The sequence below is a fragment of the Scleropages formosus genome, chromosome 18 (assembly GCF_900964775.1).
Source record: "Scleropages formosus chromosome 18, fSclFor1.1, whole genome shotgun sequence".
NCBI classification, from domain to species: domain Eukaryota; kingdom Metazoa; phylum Chordata; class Actinopteri; order Osteoglossiformes; family Osteoglossidae; genus Scleropages; species Scleropages formosus.
In genome coordinates, this window is record NC_041823.1 from 20345462 (window position 1) to 20355231 (window position 9770).

Sequence of the window (9770 nt, forward strand, 5' to 3'; positions counted from 1 at the left end):
AGGAAATACCAAAAGATTACACTTTGAAAATGATTGTTATTTTACTGAAGAAAAATTACAATGAACTTTAGATTGAAATGCTAATCCTTCAGTCACAGGTACATTCACACTTCCATAAAAAACAGCATCTGGTCATCAGTAACACACAACACAAACATTTTCAGTTTTGTAACCCTGAATGAATAAGCATCGTTTTTCGCAGAACACAATACTTCACACTTTCTTGCAGTATTTCACATTAGCACCATAAAAACAAAAACAAAAAACTGCATGATATAAATACCATCATGAAACTTTTTTGGTTAACCACTGTGTGGAGTTCCATTTGCCGAGTCTCATGAGGCTTAGGTCCTCCTGACTTGGGTATATGTGACATCCCATGTGAGACTGCAGGGCTGGGCTGGGTGGAGAACATCTGTTTGCTGACTGGCAACTGCAGTTCACTTCAGCATATTCACTCAGTTTGGGCTGGAAGACTCTTCGTAGCATCTTTTGCTTTAAAAGAGACCTACATTGTTTCATTCCTAGGAAATGGAAGAACAAAGATTGCTACAAAGGCCTTCTATCAGTTGGTCATTGTTAATTATGTGAACCATGTTATTGAAAGGTCACTTGGAATTTCTTTAAAGTACATATGATTGGAAGCAACAACTATGTGATGTAAGTTACTGGTGGTTAAGGTATTATTGTAAACATACAATTTAATATCAGATTTCTTTATCATTATGGGGTAGATACAAAATAAACATGAAATAAAATCATATTACATTGTGGGATAACTTTTATTCTATTTATACAGTTCTGAGGACAGCTAACACATCAGAGCACTAATGCATACAAGATCCTGATCAATGCTTGGTTGATTGGAGCCTAAAATGACATGAAGGAAGCATGTCTAGACCTGGGCACCATCAGAGTACTGCCAATAAGTTTCCAAAGAAAGTGTTTTCAAGAAGTTTGTACAATAACTTACAGCATGCAATATCAATTCTCGTGAAAGTGATGTGTCTAGGCAGAATAAACACAAGTTTTTTTGTGTTATCAACTTTTGACCTTATTGCCCAACCCTGAAGTCTGGCCACTGTGGTCATCAACATAGGGGTAGCAGGTAACATAGTCGTTAGAGCTCTTGTCTTTGGACTCAAAGGACCAGGTGGCAGCACAGTGACACAGTGAGTAGAGCTGCTGTCTCACAGTGCCTGGGTGGTACAAGAGGACGAGGGTTAAATCCCTGCTCAGTCTGTGTGGAGTCTGCATGTCCTCCCTGTGTATGTGTAGGATTCCTCTGGGTGCTCTGGTTTCCTCCCAAGGACATGCTGTTTAAATTCACCCATAATGTGCAAGTGATAGAGAGTGTTTCACTATATTGATGAGTAACTCATTGTAAGTAGTTCATGAGGCAGTGTAAGTCACTGTGGTGACAAAGGTGTGGGCTATTAACAGTATGCCTCGTTCATTGGAAGTAGCTTTGGAGAAAAATATCTGCTAAATGAAGTAAGCTCAGTTCAGGTGGTGTCCCACCTCCTGCTGTTGTACCCTTGAGCTCAATTACTCCACTAAAAGTTAGCCAGCTGTATAAAAGAGTGAATAATTATTATAAGTGTAGTGTTCTTGGGGTTATAAGACGCTTCACATTTAAGCTCCGACACAGACATTTCTTTAATACTGCTTTATTATGCGGGTGCCGCCATGTTGGTTTCCTGTTATACCAGAACGAGGCAATATAAAAGAAGAACCTCCCACTACATCCCCCTCATTATACAATGAAAACAAATATCACATTAGACAAAGTTACTTACAAACTTTGAAAAGATCTTTCAATTGGAATATACAACTGCAAGACCCATCAATAATATCCCTCAACATAACGATGCTTTCACAAAAGAAATATACAAGCTTACTCTCCCCCCCAAGTTACACTGCTAAATGAAAAGTGTGAACATAACTAATATACACAACATAAGACAGCAAGAGTTCGTGCCCTTTTACGTCTTCACAATGGAACAGAAATATTCTAAGAAATTATCAGTAAAGTTACCTAGGGGCAGACCGTCTTATCCGTGTCGAGATGTTTTCTTTATCGTGTTGTGTTCTTTTCCTTTATTGATATCTGTCTGGTTTCTTAACGGTACGGCCAGATCGTGTACGGATCACATCAGGGTAATTTCCCACCTCGGTTTTGGTAACTGGGCACTCTTGCGTGGTATCATCAGTGATCTGGGGTGTGTCACTTTGTGATGTGGTTGAACTTGGTGGTGGGTGCGTTTCTCTCAAGTGTCTCCTGTTTCTCCTTAGGGACGCGCCACTGGAAGTCTCAACAACATATGACCTTGGTTCTGGGCATTGAGTTATGACTTTTCCTGGAGTCCAAGTTTTCGTAGAATCGTCCAGGACCCTCACTTCTTGGCCTTGATACAGTGGTGGAAGTGGATCTTTCCTGGCATGGACATCATACTGGTGCTTCATCGTCTCATTTCTCTGCATGAGCCTGTGTTTGACATTGTCATCCGCGTCTCCTTTTCGTGATGGCAGAAGGGTGGCAATAGTTCTGCCAAACAGCATTTCTGCAGGGGACGGGAGTTTATTGTCAACTGGAGTGGCGCGAATGTTGAGAAGAGCCTGTGATATGCTTTCTCTGGCTTTTATGCACTTTTTAATGGATGATTTCACGGTTCGGACTTGGCGCTCGATAAAACCGTTGGATTGGGGATAGTGGGACGACGATGTTGTATGTGTTATACCCCATTCTTTGCAGAAGTTAGTGAATTCTGTTGCTGAGTATTGTGGGCCGTTGTCAGATCTTATTTGGTCAGGCCTTCCGAGTATGCCACATAACTCTTTAAAAACGTTTGTGACAGACTTGGATGTCACTGGACTTTGTAGTTCCTTTACAAAAGGATACTTTGAGTAATAATCCGCAGTGATGATGAACTGCCTTCCTTTAATCTCAAAAAGGTCTGTCCCAATAGTCTGCCACGCCTTCAGTGGCACCTCGTTCTCGATCATTGGCTCTTTTCTGTTTTGGTCTTGATCCTCTTGACAGAATCGACATGCCTTTACAGTCCTCTCTATATCCTTGTTCATGTTCGGCCAGTAGACAGAATCCCTCGCAAGCAGTCTTGTCTTCTCAATACCAAGATAGCTCCTGTGAAACTGTGTAAGGATGTCATGCCTCATTCTTTCTGGAGTGATGACTTGCTTTCCTTTAAAGAGAATGCCATTATCGATGCCGATTGTGTCTCGATATGGCCAGAATATTCGCAGATCACTGGGTAGCTCTGGGAGTTTCTCAGGCCATCCCTGGTACACCACCTCAGCAAGTGCATTGAGGAGGGGGCACTGTCGAGTCTCGACCTTCAACTCGTTTTGTTTCACGATGCTGAAGTTTGTGAGGTCAAAGGTGATTGCGTGGATGGTTGGTTCCACCTCCACAGCAGTGTTGTCCTCTTGGTTTGGCAGTCGTGATAGCGTGTCGGTCAGAACCATTTGATGCCCTGGCTCATATGTGACAGTGAAGTCATATCCTTGGATTCGGAGGAGCATGCGCTGCAGTCTTGGTGGGGCTGTTATTATTGGTTTCTTGCAGATCATCTCCAAGGGCTTATGATCTGTGTTGATGTAGAGATGCCGGCCATATAGGTAAGTATGGAACCTCTCTATTCCATGCGCAAGTGCAAGCATTTCCCGTTCGATGTTGCTATAATTAGCTTGCGTAGGAGTTAGGGTCTTTGACGCGAATGCCACTGGGCGCCTGTTTTGTAGGAGTGCCGCACCCAGTCCTTTCAGCGAGGTGTCAACTTCAAGTGTTACTGAAGTTGCGGTGTCAAAGTATGCCATACTAGAATGCTCTGATATTGCATCTTTGAGCATATCGTAGGCTTGTTGGTGATCTTCCGACCAGTCGTATGGCACTTCCTTTTTCAGGAACTCACGCAGGCTTGCAGATTTCTGGCTCAAGTTTGGTATGAAAGAACCCATGTATGTCAGTAGTCCTAGGAAGCATTGGAGATCTTCCTTGTCCTGTGGGCTAGGCATGTTTTTTATATCTTTTACCTTATCTGGGTCTGGTGAGATTCCATTTTCGCTGTAAACATTCCCGAAGAATGCAATTCATCTCCGCTTTATGAAGCACTTGTTCGAGTTGAACACCAGCCCTGTCTCCTTCACCCTTTCAAGGAGTGACAATAGGCGTTTGTCATGCTCTTCTTCTGTCTTGCCAAGTACACAAATGTCATCTGCAATTCCAACACACCCTTCCAGGCCTTCCAAGATTTCGTCCATGTGCTGCTGGAATACGTCTTGGCTTATGTTGAGGCCAAAAGGTAGACGTGTGAAGCAATAACGCCCTAGGGGTGTGTGGAATGTAGTAAGCGCCTGTGATTGTTCATCGAGTTGTACACTCCAGTACCCAGCTTTAGCATCGAGCTTGCTGTTCCACTTTGCTCCATGGAATTCAGGATTTATCTCTTCTAATGTAGGGGTTTTATGGGGACATCTCTTGATCGCTTCGTTAAGTCTCTTAGGGTCCAGGCACAAACGGAGTGACCCGTCTTTCTTGAGGCTGCATACCATACTGGAACACAAGTCTGTGTGTTCTCTCACTTTCTTGATGACCCCTAGTTTCTCCATGCGACAGAGCTCATCCTTCATTTTTGGTTTAAGGTTGATGTTAAATTTTCTTGGGTGATCAACGTGTGGCTCTGCATCTTCCTTCAAAATGATTCGTGCTGGGCCTTCAAATTTACCAATCGTGTCAAACTGTGTTGGGTATAATTTTACTAGATCCTCTGTAGCACTCACCTTGATTGGAGCCTTTTCTAAGGATTCGAGACGGCAATTGAAAGTGAGCAAATTCAGGGCAGTGCACATTGGTAACCTGAGTAACACTGGGCCATTAGCATCTACGACACGGAATTCTGTACTCACCCACCCGGACGTGTCATATTTGCATTGCATGGGGAGCTTCCCGAAACATGGTATGGAGTAACCACTGTAAGATGTCAGCTTTGTCATACCCATCGGTTTCAGGGCCTCTGTCGGGTCAATATTGCCATACATCTGTCGGAAGGTACGGAGTGGGAGTGCATTCCCTTGTGCACCCGGATCTATTTTTATTTTCATGAGTTTTGACTTGTTGCAGCCAGGATATTTAGGATTTTAGGATTGTATAGGCTTCATCTCGGGTGTGAACCTCTGTGCTGTGTATGTCCATGCTATGAAACTTTTCGGCAACTTCATCTTCGGAGCTTTCGGAGCTGTCATCGGTTGCCTTGGAGCAATCATTGCTTGCCCTCACAGCATCAACCTTCTTTGCACCCTTTTTCCTCCTGCCGTCTCTCTTCTCAGGCCTGTTTCGTCTCTCATTACATTCTCTACCTTTTTCAGATCGACACATCTTCTTCCAATGCCCCTTCTTCCCACAGCCCTTGCACACATCCTTATATGCCGGACATGCGCGGGGTTTGTGGTGTAGCCCACAACGGCCACATGACTTTTTCATTCCGATGTGATCCATTTTCTTTTCCTGTAGAGTCTGTAACTGGTGGGTGCCGATGAGCGCAGCTTCATGTTTTCATGCCTTCCATGAGCATGTCCTGAAGCTTGAAGCCTTTTTCTTTTCCCAACAGCTCTCTGCGGAAGTTATCCATGGGCGTGCTCATTATGACAAGCTCCACGATTCTCTCCTGCATTTCGTCCTCGGAGAGTTCACATAACTGTGCTTGTGCTCGGGCTCTAGTGACGAACTCATCAAGGGTTTCATTTTCCTGCTGTTGATACTGCATTAAGCTTAATCTGTGAATCCTGAAGTTCACAGCACCTTTAATTGCTTTTCAAATAACTCCCATAATTTTTCGGGACGTTCCTGCTTCTCATCAGTCAAGCCGGACGCATTCAGTCTCCGTAGTCCTTCATCGCCGACCCCTATTTTAATCTTCCTCGCAACATCGGGACCGTTCGCGACGCCATTATCCTCGCACCCCAGCAGCATCTTCTGCCTGAACAGTTGAAACGCTTCTGCGAGATCAGCAGTATCCCACTGCATAACTGGATATCTCGACGCCATTTGTACGGGCGATTATTGCTGAGTGGTGACAGTAATATGAAGCGATTTCGGCTTGAATGCGCCCACGGCGGCGGTGCACTTGCTGCTGCCACGCGGTGAATTTCAATACGGGAAAAAATGCCGTACTCACAGCCTACAACTAGCTGGTACCTCCGCTAGGACTGTATGTTCGCTGGTCCTTTCCATCACCGCTGCCACCATGTAGTGTTCTTGGGGTTATAAGATGCTTCACATTTAAGCTCCGACACAGACATTTCTTTAATACTGCTTTATTATGCGGGTGCCACCATGTTGGTTTCCTGTTATACCAGAACGAGGCAATATAAAAGAAGAACCTCCCACTACAATAAGTAGCTTAACACTGCAAGTTGCCTTCAGTGAAAAGTGTTAGCTGAATGGATAATATCTGGAGGTTTTTGCTTTAGAGGGGGGTGTGGTGGCATGGTGGGTTAGACCAAGGCTGCTTTCTGGTGGGTCTGGGGTTTGAGTCCCGCTTGCGGTGCCTTGCGATGGACTCGTGTCCCGTCCTGGGTGTGTCCCATCCCCCTCCAGCCTTTGACCGTGTTGCCGGGTTAAGCTCCGGCCCCCCGACCCTGTATGGGACAAGCGGTTCAGACAGCGTGTGTGTGGGTTTTTGCTTTACTGATTTGTTTTGGTTGCATTTCCTCAGTGTTACAAGTGTAAATGAAGCACAAATTAAAATGTATTCTCTGAGATCTGCAATTCTCCCTGCTGTTTTAATGAAGATCATGCTTTTCTTTGTGATTTTTGTCACGCCTTCCGCTTCATCACAATAAGGAACACCTGCGGCGGCTCACAATTGTATAAAGGGGGAACTCTGAGCCCAGGCAAATGCGGAACCTAGTTCAGCCTTAGCTCTCTCGCTTGCGTGACTTACCTTAGCTCCCGTCTTCCTCAATTCCCCGTCCCCGCCCCCGTCCCCACCTTAGTGCCCAGTCCCCTTTCCTAGATATCTACGTCTTCCTGGTTTGCATCGACTCCTTGCCTGTATCCTCGACGATTTTCAGATTCTCCCTTGACTACGTTTGCGCCTCGGTGACCACTGCCTGTTTACTCGACAATGTCTTTTGGATTTCTCTGAGAAGCCTTCCTGTGCTCCGCAATTGGGCCCGGCGCTTCTGCTTCCCCTCCTCGAACCGCCACCTTAACGTGGTGGAGGGGTTTGAGTGCCTGAATGATCTCAGGAGCTATGTTGCCTGGGGCTATATGCCCCTGGTAGGGTCTCCCATGGCAAACAGGTCCTGGGTGACAGACGAGACAAAGCACGGTTCAAATCCCCCTTATGATGACCATTAAATCAAGGTTCTTGTTTACCCCGCCCGGTATGGGGTCACCGGGGCCCCACCTTGGAGCCAGGCCTTGGGGGGGGCTCGCATGCGAGCGCCTGGTGGCCAGGTCTATGCCAACGGGGCCTGGCCGATCTCAGCCCGAAGCCAAGATGTGGAGCCGCTCTTTGGTGGGTTCACCACCTGCCGGAGAGGCCGTAAGGGGCCGGTGCGTTGTGATTTGGGCGGTGGTCGGGGCCGAGTACCCGGCCGACCCAAACCTTGGGCCCAACTCTGGCTTTTGGAAGTTGGAATGTCACCTCACTGGCGGGGGAAGGAGCCTGAGCTAGTGCAGGAGGTTGAGAGATACCGTCTAGATATAGGCTGAGGACTCAGAGGGGGACTCGTCCATTACCCTGGCTGAAGTTCCTGAGGTAGTCAAAAAACTCTTCGGTGGCAAGGCTCCAGGGGTGGATGAGATCCGCCCCGAGTTCCTCAAGTCTCTGGATGTCTTGAGGCTGTCTTGGCTGACACACCTCTGCAGCATTGTGTGGAGCTCGGGAACGGTGCCTCTGGACTGGCAGACCGGGGTGGTGGTCCTTCTTTTTAAGAAGGGGGACCGGAGATTGTGTTCCAACTATAGCGGGATCACACTCCTTAGCCTCCCTGGGAAAGTCTATGCCGGAGTACTGGAGAGGAGAATCTGACCGATAGTCGAACCTCGGATTCAGGAGGAGCAATGCGGTTTTCGCCCTCGCCGTGGAATACTGGACCAGCTCTATACCCTCACTAGGGTGTTGGAGGGTTCATGGGAGTTTGCCCATCCAGTCCATATGTGTTTTGTGGATCTGGAGAAGGCATTCGACCGTGTCCCTCGTGGCATCCTGTGGGAGGTACTTCGGGATTATGGGGTTCAGGGCTCGCTGCTACGGGCTGTTCGTTCCCTGTATGACCGGAGCAGGAGCTTGGTTCGCATTGCCGGCAGTAAGTCAGACCTGTTCCCGGTGCATGTTGGACTCCGCCAGGGCTGCCCTTTGTCACCGATTCTGTTCATTATCTTCATGGACAGAATTTCTAGGCGCAGTCAGGGAACGGAGGGTGTCTGTTCTGGTATCTGCAGGATCTCGCCTCTGCTTTTCGAGGACAATGTGGTCCTGTTGGCTTCATCGAATCAAGACTTGCAGCGTGCACTGGAGAGGTTTGCAGCCGAGTGCGAAGCGGCGGGGATGAGAATCAACACCTCCAAATCCGAGGCCATGATTCTCAGTCGGAAAAAGGTGGGTTGCCCCCTCCAGGTTAGGGGGGAGTTGCTCCCTCAAGTGGAGGAGTTTAAGTATCTTGGGGTCTTGTTCACGAGTGATGGAAAAATGGAGTGGCAAGTTGACAGACGGATCGGTGCAGCGTCCGCAGTAATGCGGTCATTGTATCGGTCTGTTGTGGTGAAGAAGGAGCTGAGTCGTAAGGCGAAGCTCTCAATTTACCGGTCGATCTACGTTCCTACCCTCACCTATGGTCATGAACTTTGGATCATGACCGAAAGAATGAGATCGCGGATACAAGCGGCAGAAATGAGTTTCCTCTGCGGAGTGGCTGGGCGCACCCTTAGGGATAGGGTGAGGAGCTCAGTCACCCGGGAGGAGCTCGGAGTAGAGCCGCTGCTCCTCCGCATCGAGAGGAGCCAGTTGAGGTGGCTCGGGCATCTGTTTCCGGATGCCTCCTGGACGCCTCCCTGGTGAGGTGTTCTGGGCATGTCCCACTGGGAGGAGGCCTCGGGGCAGACCCAGGACACGTTGGAGAGACTACGTCTCCCGGCTGGCTTGGGAACGCCTTGGGGTTTCCCCAGAGGAACTGGAGGAGGTGTGCGGGGAGAGGGAAGTCTGGAGGACTCTGCTTGGACTACTGCCCCCGCGACCCCATCCCAGATAAGCGGAGGAAGATGGATGGATGGATGGATTTCCCTCTGAGAAGCCTTCCTGTGCTCCGCAATTGGGTCCGGCGCTTCCGCTTCCGGCGGACAGCATGACAATTTTATTATTAAAGAAACACTTTAAAAATGAAAAACAAATGCTTCAACACATTTTTTTGTAAAATGCCACAATATTTAGTAATCTTCAAAATTAAGCCTTGAAAGCAAATTTGGAGGAATGACATTGCATAAACAGGTCATTCAGAATGTTCACGTGGAGACAACAGCCTCTAAACTAACAAAGTAGTCAGTAGTGAGTAATAAAGTAGCCAAACAAACAGGAGAATGTCTGTAACTGAGGGCAGTTGCCTCCTCTCAAAGTTATTTGAAGCTGCAAGGAGGACTGATCTTCAGCAGGATGACCATAATGAGGGCTGGTGTTTCAGTGAGGAGATCCATGAGGAGAGCTGATGTTTTAATGCCTGGGCTGTGCAATTAGATGTGGATTTGACCC